Source organism: Phyllostomus discolor, chromosome 3 (genome assembly GCF_004126475.2).
Source record: "Phyllostomus discolor isolate MPI-MPIP mPhyDis1 chromosome 3, mPhyDis1.pri.v3, whole genome shotgun sequence".
Lineage (NCBI taxonomy): Eukaryota > Metazoa > Chordata > Mammalia > Chiroptera > Phyllostomidae > Phyllostomus > Phyllostomus discolor.
The window spans coordinates 35,263,855-35,277,576 of NC_040905.2; the positions used below are offsets into that span (position 1 = coordinate 35,263,855).

The 13,722-nt window shown below is 37.1% G+C and overlaps 1 protein-coding gene and 2 long non-coding RNA genes across 3 annotated transcripts in view; 1 reads left to right on the forward strand and 2 right to left on the reverse strand.

Annotated features, from left to right (window-relative positions):
* The window catches only part of PDE4D (phosphodiesterase 4D), a 798,342-nt gene that overhangs the window by 428,623 nt on the left and 355,997 nt on the right, over window positions 1-13,722 (reverse strand).
* LOC118499225 overlaps window positions 1-13,722 on the reverse strand; it is a 108,477-nt gene that overhangs the window by 22,694 nt on the left and 72,061 nt on the right. The gene's annotated exons all lie outside the window — the stretch shown is intronic.
* Window positions 2,187-5,875, forward strand: LOC118499227. The gene is made up of 2 exons (XR_004901753.1): window positions 2,187-5,164; window positions 5,361-5,875. It is a non-coding gene; the product is annotated as an uncharacterized LOC118499227 (long non-coding RNA).

Below are 13,722 nucleotides of genomic sequence, written 5' to 3' on the forward strand. Positions count from 1 at the left end.
TGCATTTCTCATATACAAATTAATAGATCTCATTTCTTCTCAAGAAGTCCCATTTTAAGCAGTAAATTAAATCATATTAAGTGTATTCAAAGGAAAATGCTGAAAGAATTAGTTTGGGGAAGTTATTGAAAACCTCCCCATAGTTTGGGGACTCCATACTGTAGTTTCTTGAAATCTCCAAAGAGTTGTAAGCAGAAATGTTGCCTTGTTAGTTTTAAGTTTTGATAGTTTTCTCCAGTGGCTGTGTTAGCAATGAATTTAAGTGGAGAGAAAATTAGAAGAAGGGAAGCCTATTAGAAAGTTGTTACAAGGGTCCAGTGAGACCTGATAAAGATCTCAATGAGTGCTGTTGTAATAGAATTGATAAGAAGGGAAAGACTTTAGAACTATTTAGCATATACTATCAGCAAATTTGGGTGATTGGTTCAATGCACTAGCTCACTATACTGCCAAAATAATGGAAGAGCAAGAGATGTGAATTCAGACTTTGACAGGTTGTGGCTGAGTTGCTACTTGGAATGTCAAACAGAATCAACAGTAGAGTCTAAATTTTAAGGAGAGTTTAGTGATGAAGATAAGGCCTGAAGAGGCATGAACATATTCTTGACAGCTAAAACTCTTAAATTACCTGAAGTTTCCCCAGGAAATGTTAAAGTGCCTTTGGAAACCTGAAGAAGCTGCCGTGTTCTATTGATCCCTCTGTCTCCTTGCAGTGGTGTTCCCGCTTCCTAGTCCCCCCCACTTACCCTTGAGCAATACATTCCAAGACCCCCAGTGGATGCCTGAAACCATGGATAATATGACTGCTCTTGCACTTTGGGGCCATTGTTAAGTAAAACAATGGTGACCTGAACATAAGCACTACAGTCCTGCAATGGTCAATCACGTAACGAAGACGGCTACTCAGTGACTAAGGGGCTGAGAGGGTGCACAGTGTGGAGACGTGATTCACAATCTGCATGGGACAGAGTGGGACTCACGAGGTTTCATCACACTACTCAGAATGGCACACAATTTAAAACTTATGAATGGTTTGTTTCTGATTTTTATTTAATATTTTTGAATTGTGGATAACTGAAATCACAAAGAGTGAAACCACAAATAAAGGGGGGACTACCGTATTGTAATTTCTCTGAGGATTCAGGCAATCCTTTCTTCATCCCCACATCTCTCAGATGTCATAGCACAGTATGTCTCTTAGAAGAGAGCGATCACTCAATACATTTTTGTCAAATTAAAAGGTCCTTCCTTAATAGCATAGAATATCATTTCAGTCCATGGAGGTCATATAGCAGGTAATGACTGGATTAAATTTATGGGGCATACCAGAGGACAACAAAATACCATAGGCCTTCATGCACATAATATGTTCCATCAGTAGATAAGTCTGAGACTATAATCCCCAAAAAGAGGTCAGACTTGCATGTCGTGACTTCCAAAGGTGAAACACCCACCCAAATAAATCAATATTAGCCTAAAAGAATAGTATCTATTTAATCACCTCCAACCTGACAGAGTCAGGTTTCAAGAAATGTGGCTCGGATTCAGAAAACGGTAAACTTGGGCTCAGAGCAAAGGAGTTTCTTCCATACACATACTTCCACCAGTTAAAACCTGGAGTGAATACTGACAAGACAGAAACATTCTGTTCACTTTGAAAACAAGATAAATGAAACTTGGATAGTTATGTAAAGTCAATTAGGAAACGGAAAGTATTATTCTTTTCCATTTAGATTCCCAAAGATATTTTTCTTTCCATTTTCATCTCGTATGACACTCCTTACGAGTGTTTTTGTTTTTCATCTTATAAGACACTCCTTAGGGAATATTGCAAGAATTATTCTCTTCATATTGATATGGAAACTGAAATATGGAGAAATTCTAGTGGAAAGGACAAGCTAACATCTGATTCCACACTATTTTTAATCTTACATCACAAAGCATTAATAAAATACAGGTGTTTTATATGATATTAAAAAGCCTTAATGTATTTTGCTACTATTGCTTTTATTTGACTATATTTGAAGACTAGATCTGTCTCTTAACTGTCATTTAATTATAGTGTAACTTCTGTATTGGGATAAAAGAATCCAGAAGAAGCCCAAAGACAGTGAATAGCATTGAAACATATAATTTAAAGAGGGTTCTACTGCTGAAGACCCCTCATTTCAGTATCATTGAGGGTAGAAAAAAAGGAAGTTAAGACTACAATATTCTGTAATGTTAATTTCATGCTGTAGAGCTCTTAGGTAATTTTACAGAGTGTGGTAAAGCAATGAAGGTTGGATAGGTTCATCATGTATGACCACTCCTGGAGAATAAGAGGAAAAACTGAATTTAGATTCTCAGAAACTTGTGCTGTCAAGTAAAAGGAAAATGAAAACAGTAAAATAACTCAATGAAACTGATGGATGCTGGGGGCAGATCCCTTTCCACAGAAATCCTCTCACTACTAACGGTCCATACAAAGGTTCTCATGAAACCCGAGACCGTACAACACAGCCGGCGTGCTGTGTACTCAGTGATAACCTGTCAGTGATATGACTAGATGACGTCTAGTCTCAAGTACTCAGGTGCTACGATCCAGGGCTACCGATAAATGACAGGTGCCCAGGGAACCGGAATTCAGGGTTTATTGAAAGTTCAAATAACTTGAGGTTTTATTTCCTCACTTTCAAAAATGTCAGTTTATGTTCTCGGAATTCTTCCACTATGCTTTGCTATGAATTTCTAGCTTGGTTTCTTCCTGGATTATGACCTTTTAGTGAACTGTAATGTAACTCCAAGTGCTGTGGGTTAGTCCACCTGACGCAGAATGTGATTTGCTCTCTTGATATGAGCAAACATTTTCCTTGGGGCAGAGCCTTAGAGACTGATATGTGATGGAAGATAAAACAAGAAACAAATAAGGAGTTTATGACTTTCCTCAACATCGAAATGCATGTATTCTGTTGTATTTACTTATAAAGGTTCTAGAAGTCTAAAGCAACATACCCAGGATATTAAATAAACTTCTCTACTAGAGACCTTATAATATTGCATAAGTGTTATCATCCTGTATTCCTACTTTGGCAAAAGCTATGACCTTCTTAAGACAAGGACAAAACATTAAGCTTTTTACACAGGACCTGGGATGTGTTGGGAGAACAGTAAAATATTTATTGAGTGAAAAAATGATAAAAAATACGAAACAAATGAACACAATGACATGTGATAGGTACAATGTATAGCAGACTTGACATGATGCCATGAGAGAGAGAGTTACATAAAGTCCCTTGAATCCCAGCCTGGTTTGTCATCCTGTCTATTTAAAAAAGTTACACATGATATTATTTCATACAATAACTAGATCAAGTACCAGCTGTTTACATATACATGTTTAGTAACAACCCATTTTACATTTATTAGCAAGAAATAGTACATTACTTTAATTAATTTAAAGCAAACAGGATTCCCCTTACTAATATGACAGGAAGTCAGATGGAAAACATAACACCCCCATCTAATGAAATTCAGTTCAATAACATGTGTCTACCAATAGAAATACAGGCAACAATAATTTTTAAAAAGCTTCCCTAGTTCTCAGTCCTAGTAAGTATTGGTGTTGTATCATTGCTGTCCAGTTCTCTGTTCTCATACATCTTGTTCCCTGTAATAAGAAGTCTGACCCCATTGTGTGATGTTTGTTGACTGCTCCTGTATTTCACCCATCGCTCTCCACCTCTGCCCCCAATCTGGGCAAACTGGTAAACTGGTGAGACACTCAAGCCACACAAGCCTCTACTAAGCAAAACTCTCAGCTTGGCCCCAACTGTAAAATCCACAAAATCCCCAAGCCTGTCAACTTGCTCTGCTCGCTCCCCCAAATCCTCAATTATGTTTGTAATAAATGTTTCATAACTTCTTAGGGTGTGTGGGCATGTGTGTGAGTGTGTCATTAGTCTCACCATTCAAACCAAATTTTGGGTGGATGTTCACCTGAATCTATACAGTGGCTAATCTAGGTTTTGGGTATTTGGTTTTCCTCCTCTGCTCCTTTCCTTAAGCTAGAATAATGTGTCCCCAGGTTACACTCAGAAGCTAGCCAAAAGGAACTGCAGCTTTAATACAGCAAGAATGTAGAGAATATGAAAGTAATATTATTATTAGTGGACATTAAAAACATCCACCTGCCCAATTCTCAATTGGCTCTGACATCAGCAGTCTTTCTAGAATGTGCTCAAACAGCGTTATTAGCAAAGGGTGCTGAGAGGAGCAGGAAATTACTCTTTTTATGCCCTGATTTGATTGGCCTCTCACAGTGCACTAATATAAGAGTATGTGGCACCACTTTCAAAACTAATGTTAAGGAAATTAAGGTGGACAGGGGAAAAGCAGATTTTCAACACTTAAATAGCACATTCCCAGGAGAAAAAAATGCCAACTATGGCTTATTCATAACACAATAGCTATTTAAAATACAATTTGGAATTTATTATGTGTCAAGCACAGTGCTAAGCATTTTACACACATTACTGCATTTATCATTATAAAAGTCCTATAGGTTAAATGTTATTATTACTGAGATTTACCCACATCCAAAGTCTATAATCTTATGTGCTCATTTTATGGCTTCAAGTCTACATTTTTTAAAAAAATTAGCCTTTATTGTATTTTTTTCCGTTACCATTCAGTCCTCATATACCTGTCTCCCCCAGTAATCTACATGGTTAATGCTATGGATTTTCTTGCTTCCTGATAATTTTTGAAGTATCACAAGCCTTTATGGAGCTAATCAACTGGCAAGCTTGACAAAGAAGAACCTTTTTATAATGTAATATAGGGAGACATTATTCGTCATAGTTGACTGATGAAATAAATATAAACACTGCATGGTATGCTTTATTCATTTCAGCTACATTTCCCTAAAGAAATTTATTCCATGATCTGGGATGCAGAAAGACAAATAAATGCCTTTATATGTTTTTTAGTTGTTAGTTACTGAATTACATCAAAGGAAATATTCTGAGAGCTGTGAGGAAGTAGAAAGAGGTATAAGTCATGTTGCTGACTTCAACATGTTTACAGTTACCTGAGAAGAGGACTCCACAGTTTGTGTAGTTTTTAATCATTTGAAGTGTTAATTTATTACATTAATACAAATGGTTTTTATATGACAAGTAAAGTGTTTTTTTTAAATTTTATTTATTCTTAGAGAGGGAAGGGAGGGAGGAAGAGAGAGAGAGAAACATCAATGTGCGGCTGCTGGATGCAGTGGCCTGCAACCCAGGCATGTACCCTGACTGGGAATCGAACCTGCAACACTTTGGTTCTCAGCCTGCACTCAATCCACTGAGCTACGCCAGCCAGGGACAAGTAAGTTTTTTAGTGTTAGTGTTTAAGTGTTACTTTTATATTTCTATTGTCCTGAGTTAGTATCTAAATTTATGGATACCTTTGTCTTTGGAAAAAAAGAAAATATTTCTGCTTAAAATAGCTTATTGTTTAAGAATTCATTTTAAAAACTATTGTAATTATATATAACCAGTAGGTATATAATTTAGATGAAAGACAGCAGGGGGAGCTCAAAGACTGGTTGGACAAATTAAAGATTGACTTCATGAGTACTGGAAAATTAAGAGAGTTTTGAAGAGAAGAAAAAGAAAATTAGAGTAGAGATGCTTAGTGAAATTATTAGTTGGTCTTTCATGAAGCCTGAAGTAATTCCCAGCAAAATGGTGAACTAGCTACGCAGAAGAACACTTTCCAGTAGAGAACATTTTAAAAGGCTGGATAAAAATGGCTAAGAAAAGATTTTTAGACATGAACACAGTCAGTAGACATCAAAACATGCAAATTAAAATTATACCACCAGACTGCTACTTACCCATCAGGATGGTTAAGGTTAAAAAGACAATAGCAAGTGCTGGCTAGAATGTGGAGCAACCAGAAAACTGCAGCAGTATGGGTTGGAATGTGAATTGGAAAAACTACTTTCACTCATGGTGATAGATGTCAGGATAGCAGTTACTCCTGGGGGTCAGTATCTGGAACGAGGCACAAAGGGGGCAATTTCTGCTTCTTGATCTAGTTGCTAGTTACATAGGTAAGTTTATTTCATAAAATACAGCATGCTGTTCAGTTAGTCTGCTTTTCCCCATCATGATTTAATTCATCAAAATCTGCTGTAACCCTGGCCAGTGTGACACACTTGATTGGAGCATCATCCTGTATATTGAAAGGCTACAGGTTCAATTCCTGGTCAGGGCATGTGCCTAGGTTGTGGGTTTAGTGGACAGGGCACGCACAAGAGGCAACCGATCGATGTTTCTCTCTCACATTGATGTTTCTCTCCTCTTGATCTTCCTTCCTTCCCCTCTCTCTAAAATCAATAAGCCTGTCCTCAGATGAGGGTAAAAAATTTTGCTCTAAATAGTATTCTAATCTAGATGATTGTTTTAAAGCATTAAATTAAGAGGTATAATTTGAGGCTTGAAATTAAGAAAGCATAGTTCCACAAAAATGTGAAAGTACTCGAGCTAATATTTATCCTGGAGGCATTTGCCAATCCTTTGTGTGCCAGGGGAAGAATCAAAGCTAAGGGCTTAAAAGGAGGAGGGAGTCACATTCAGACCCCACACAAGGTCTCACACCCAAAAGTCAATACCCAGACTGAGTGTACTGGGTAAAACCTTTCATGCAGAGGGCAAGACTTGCCTCAGTTCCAGGCAGCTCACTAAAAAAATGTTTATTTTAAAATTTCTAATCACAAGTGCATACTCACATGGGACTGGGCTCTCATCTGGCCTGGAGTCGAATATTTAGTTTAAATAGGTCTACGGTTGGTAGATCATACAGTTATTTTGTGTAAGAAAGTTCCCTCTGGAAAAATATACTTTAAACACAAATAATTCCCACATACAAAATGCCAAGAAACATTACAGAAAAATTACTGAATACATAAAGAAGTAAATTCCCATAAAAACAATCAACAGAAATAATAAATTATAAATTATTACAAAGATTGTAGATATTGGAATTACCAAAAACAAAAATAAAAATATATTCAATCTGTTTAAAGAAATACAAGCAATGATAGAAAATTTAGCAAAGACAGAGACAGACAGAGAGAGAGAGAGAGAATGAGAGAGAGAATGAGAGAGAGAGAGAGAGAGAGAGAGAGAGAGAGAGAGAAATATCCATTGGTTGCCTCTTGTAGGTTCCCCGACTAGGGATCAAACCTGCAACCTAGGTATGTGCTCTGACTGGGAATCAAACCCCATAACATTTTGGTGTATGGAACAACACTCCAACCAACTGAGCCATACCAGCCTGGGCCCAATGGACAATATTTGAAAGGGAAAGAATAAATGAGCATTGTTGTATTTTAGTGGTAGAATGATTGCTAACTGTAGTTCCATTACTATCTATGTGACTTCAGGCAAATTATGGAATCTTTTTGTACCTCAGTTCCTTGATCAGTAAAATGCTGATAATAATAGAATGTATTTCAAAATATTATTATAAGAAATAAGCTAAATGTAACGAATTTAGAATAAAAAGGTATATACCTAATTCACTTATAATAATTTTTTAAAAACATAATTTCTCAAGGATTGTATAAAACTTATTCAAATCATAAAGACAGGTTGAAAACTGTAAACATTAGAGAATAAATAGCAATAAATACATATTTGTGAGTGTAAATTAAATACATGTGTATGTATTTTATATACATGGTATATAAAAGGCTATACAATTAAAACTGCTAATAATTCACGACATTAATAGATTAAAGAAGAAAAATTACATATATATCTCAGTAAATGATAAAAATTCTCTGATAAAGTTCAACAAATATTCATGATAAAAATGTATAGCAAATTTGGAATAGATGGAAATTATTAAAACTAGTGAAATGTTGAAGCATACTTTTAAGTTTAAAAACAAGAAAATAATGTTTGTTTTTTGATTTTTACTTACAAATTTACTGAAAGTCTAGTTCTTGAACTAACATCATCACCACCACCTGGGAGCTTGTTAGAAACACAGACTCCCAGGCTCTGAACTAATGCTGAACCAGGATTTTCATTTTCATATGTTCCCCAGGTGATTCCTATGCATCTTAAAGTTTGAGAAACACTGGCCTAATTGGTGTAGAAAGGCAATAAATATTTTTAGAAAGGGCATAAAATATAAACATTAGAATAGAAAAGACAGATCTTTTTATCTTCATAAATGGCATGACTGTCTACATAGAATATCTAAAATAATCAGAAGGAAAATTATCCAAAGTATCATAAGCTTAACAAATTCTCTGCATATTTGGACAATATAAAAATATTATGTTTGTTTATAATTGCAGCAAGCATTTAGAAAATATAATTTTGGAAGAAAGGGAAGGGTCATTATGGACTATGTATAAAGGACCCATGGACAAAGCCAAAGGCGGGTAGGATTGAGGGTGGGGGTGGGGGAGAGTGGTGGGGGAAAATGGAGACAACTGTACTTGAACAGCAATAAAAAAAGTGGGAAATGATGGAGTGTCAATCAGTGGTTAGCCATGTGAAAGACATACAATTGGATTACTTCTCATATCATATACACAATTTAATTCAATATGTAAAAGGACTTAAATGTAAATGGCAAAACATGAAAAGTTTTTAGAAGAAACTCCTCCGAATAAAAAAACCCTCTATTTCTCCAAATGTTTTGACAGTAAACCTACTGGGAGAAGATATTTCTAATACTTATGACCAATAAGGAATTTCTGAATATATAGAAAATTCCTAAAAATCAATCAAAAACAGCTCAGGAGAAAAACAAGCAAAAGATGTGGTGAACCACAAATAATCATATTTCTAAGTGCTCAAAATTAAGTTACCAGGGAAAGCAAAATGAATACCACAATTAGTATCATTTAAAAAGCATTAAATTGAAAAAAGTATTAAGGTCAGAGAAAAAAAATCACTTTGCTTTTACAAACTAAATGATTATATATCTCCCTTGGCCCAACACTCACTGAGAATCACTAGATCTCTCTCTCTCTCTCTCTCTCTCTCTCTCTCTCTCTCTCACACACACACACACACACACACACACACACACAGGCACACACACATCAATAGTCATTCAAGGTTAAACTGTGGCAAACATTTCAAAGTCACTTATAAATTATTGTCTGGAAGTTCCTCATGGAAAGTCTTAAACTCTTTTTCAATGTTAAGAAATGAGAAAAACTACTAATGTTCTTAACTTAATACAGTTAATACTATCTATAAAAGAAAGAAAAGTGCTTGGCCACAGGACTTTCATGTCTTAGTATTGTACATGTAGAACAGAAAAAATGTATAACAGAAAAGGGATTTCACCCTCATTTCACCAGCCTTTCATTAAAAATTTCTTTAACCTTGTATAAAATACATTCATAGTCCTTAAAATTCTTTTTATTGAAAAAGAAGGATATTAGAATTTTTTATTTTTTTTAAGATTTTATTTATTTATTTTTAGAGAGGGAAGGGAGGGAGAGAGAGAGAGAGAAGGAGAGGGAGAGAAACATCAATGTGCAGTTGCTGGGGGTCATGGCCTGCAACCCAGGCAGGTACCTTGACTGGGAATCAAAACTGTGACACTTTGGTTCACAGCCTGCTTTCAATCCACTGAGCTATGCCAGCCAGGGCTGATATTAGAATTTTAACATAAATTACAATAATTCTTCTGATTGCAAATGCCATTGAGAAAGGCGGGCCAAATTTGCTTTTCAAGGCTCACACACTTACTTTTACAGCCACCTTTCAAACTTTGTGTTGGCGCTAGAACTCCTTTGCTGTGGCATTGCCCACCTGGACTACAGTTTTGTGAAAATCTGAGCAGCATTCAAGGATCATGCTTAAGGGTATGGCCTTGGGTGCCAGAGCACTGGGCATCAACACCTAGTTCAGCCACATACTAGCTGTGTGGTCTTGGGTAAGTAACTGTCTTGCTGAGCTTTGGTTCCTCACCAGTTAAATGAGGCTGACATGAGCTCTTACTTGTGGGATTGTGACAGCTATAAGAGCTAAAACACACAGTGCTTAGAGCAGTGCCTGGTACCTACCAAGTGATCTATGCCTGTTAGCTATCATTATTATTCACATTATTCATATTTAATAATAGATCATGTTGAAGAAAATGATACCAAAGCAATGGTCATTTCAGGTGATCTAAATAGTTCTTGCTCTTCATAGTATTTTAAACTTAAAAGTTCCCAGTGAAAACATAATTCTAACTCCATTTATAAAGCAGCAGAAATAAGATCGTCCCTGATATCATTATATCTAAATATATTAAAGAAATTTAATATCTTATGTTCCCCATTTTCATTAAAATGTGCCAGACTAATATATTTATAAGTGGCTTCTATTCTGGCCAGTATTTTTAGCAGGTTTTAATTCGCAGACATTAAACTGAATTTGGAAATCCATGTGTTGGAATTTGGCTCCAATTATCTCATGCTTTTGCCCTAGTAATTACATTCTCTTACCAGACTGAATAAATATGCATATTATTTTTACTAGTGGCAAAACCGTGATTTCAGTTTTACAAGCCAAAATAATGTTTGCACTCCATTATCATCCTTTAGTTCAAAGAAAAGTAATCATAAATCATGCTTAGATATTTTTGTTGTCTGAATACTCTGACCCCATCCCTTATTGTGTAGGTGAGTCATGATGAAGATAACAAATGCATGTTATTAATTGTCTGTGATGTCAGTGCTAGGATGTGCTATGTGGTGGCTATGTAAAAGAGGGGCGGACAGAACATGATCACTCACACTAAGGATCTTACGTCAGTTTAAAAAGATAAAATTAAAAGACCCCAAACAACAGTGAGTCATATCAAATAGTTTCAGGTCAACATTGGACAGGGTCCAGGAGTCTAACAAAACAAGTAACAGGAAAGGAGGTGAGGAGGGCGGTAGTCAGGGAATGTTTCATGGATGATGAAGTAGGAATTGCAATTATGATGAAGTATACCTCAAAAAAAGTATAATTTTTCTAAGTCAATTACCCCTCAATTTCAGGCATTAATTTATTAGCTTCATATTTTGCCATATCCACATTTCTACTTCATGATTTTTAAGAGTCTGAGTTTCGCCATTACCATTATCTATTTTACAAATTCTAAAGTACTTTTTGAAAACCCTAAATGCCTTTATTTAAAGGGAAACTTTATAGCACTACCATAAATAGAAAGTCCATACCACTCATCATAAAAGTCAGTGAGGGTATCTGAAAATAAATAAATGCAAACAGAATAACCTTGCTAGTTTCTATCCAGAGAACGCTATTTTCCAAAGTCCCTAGGCCAAAGGCCAGTTTTGCCTTTGCTTAAAAGAGATATTAAACAGACATTAAGAAATATTAGAGACTTAGTTAAACTGATGAGACTTTCTCCTGTTTTGCCTTCCTCCCTACTATCCTTCCTACTTTCCTTTCCTCCTTTCTTCTTTCCAACTTTTTTCCTTCTGTCTTTTCCTGTTTCTCCCCTGTGCCTCTTTCTCCTTCCTTCTATCCCTTCCCCTGCTCACTCCCTCCCTCCTTCCCTCTTTTCCTTTCCTTTCCTTCCTTCCACAAACATTTATTGAGCACCTATTTCATGCCAGGAACCATCCTAGATGCTGATGGAGAAACAGATAAAAGCCCTGGCCTCATAGACCTTGTTTGTTTGTTGAAGAAAGATGGTCAATAAACAATTAAACAAGAAAAGATATAGTAATTCATATGTGCTATAAAGAAAAATAGAGCAAGGAGTTTCAGGTGTTAGGCATTCACTGATAAAGTGACAAATAAGCAGTGACCTGAAGGATAGAGTAAAACCAACCAGACACATACTTAGAGGAAGAGATGTCCTGGCTGTGGGAACAGTGAGACTGTGATGCAGAACATACCTGGCAGGTTCAAGGAACAGTGATGAAGACAGTGTATGGAAGTGAGTGGGTGGGGGATAGGGGCTTGAAAAGGGGTCAGTCCGGTCACTGGGAGGTGGATGGTAGAGTTCTGATCATACAGACCTTTCAAAGACAAAGAAGGAACTTTGGCTTTGACTCTAAATTATAGGGGAGGCCATTGGATGGCTCTGTTCAGAAAGCAATGCAATGTAACCTAATTATTGTTTTTGTGGAATAAACTACACTGTGTGGAGATAAGACTGGATGGCAGGGGGAGGGTATAAGGAAGGAGACTGGTTAGTAGGGTATTGTAATTACCTAAGAGAGAAGACAGAATATTTAGTCCTGGGGGGGACGGTGGCCTGGAAAAAGTCAGGCCATTAGATCTGTTCAGCAAAGCAAATCTACTCTTCATCCTCCTTCTCCATTATATAAAAAGTATATCTCTATATTAGCACTGCTCCATGGCTGTAACCAGTGACCAGCCATTCTGCCATATTCTTCTGTAATCCTCAGTGCTTACCACAGGGCCTTCCAGAGTGCTTAAAAGGCTGTAGAACTGCCCTGGCTGGCGCAGCTCAGTGGATTGAGCATGGGCTGCAAACCAAAGTGTCGCAGGTTCGATTCCCAGTCAGGGTACATGTCTGGGTTGCAGGCCATGACCCCCAGCAACCGCACATTGATGTTTCTGATGTTTCTCTCTCTCTCTCTCTCTCTCTCCCTCTCTCTCTCCCTCTCTTCCCTCTCTAAAAATAGATAAACAAATAAATAATCTTTTTTTAAAAAGGCTGTAGAACTAAATTTCAAATGAGTGGAATAAGGAAGGCAGAGGCGAGAAGGGTCATGGTAGGTATTCAGGACAGGAAGATCCATGTGGATGGGCAGAAGGGACATGAGCATTGGGGAGAAGTGCCTCTTAGGGAAACAGGCTCATGTGAGAATGTATTGTACATGAAAGAAGAACTAAGAGAAGCATAAGAGGAAAGCAGGTTTAAAGACAGAAAAGAAGAAACGTTTCATGGAACCTTTCATTCAAAGAAAAATGTAATATGGGTAAGATGTACAAGAGGGCTCAGGATTTGTGACACAGGTTTTGTATTTAAACCAGTAAAACCCTCAGAAGTCCCTTAATCTCAACTACTAACTCATTGAATAATGTCAATATTTTCATTTTTTTGCTGCTTTCAAAAGACACAAAGAACTGTTCATAACCACAAACTATGTATATATACATTTATATATGGAGCTCCCCAGTTTCGAAGGCTGGCATGGGATTATTCCTCAGATATGTAAGGAACCTTTATATTTCTCAGGTCTGGAGATATGCCAGCCCCTGAGGATTCACCATGTTAACGAGGTAGCTTCCAAGGGATCCAAAGAAACAACAAGGAATCACTCCTAACAAGAGTCTCCTCTGCAAAATATAACTAATGGGAACTAAGGTAGGACAGGGGCAGCAATAGTCAATGACGTGCAGATGAGAATGGGGAAAGAGGACTGAGGCATGAGGCCAGGGAGGGAAGGGGACTGAAAGGAGCACAGGTGTCCTGTCTTTACATAAATGCATTTCCGCTGTTGCACCAGGGAGACTTGGCCCATCTCGCATAAAGAGACCAAGTCAGAATAAAATTAGAAATAGATGCGCGGCTGTCGGTCTCTCGCGGGTAACGTGGGGAACCTGGGAACCAAGGCTGGCATGGAGGAGAGACAGAGCCAAAATCACCAGGTGAAACGACAATCAACAGGCACACCACAGGATGATTTTTCTTTCCTAATTTAGGTCCTCCTCACCCTTTGCCTTCACTAAAGGCATG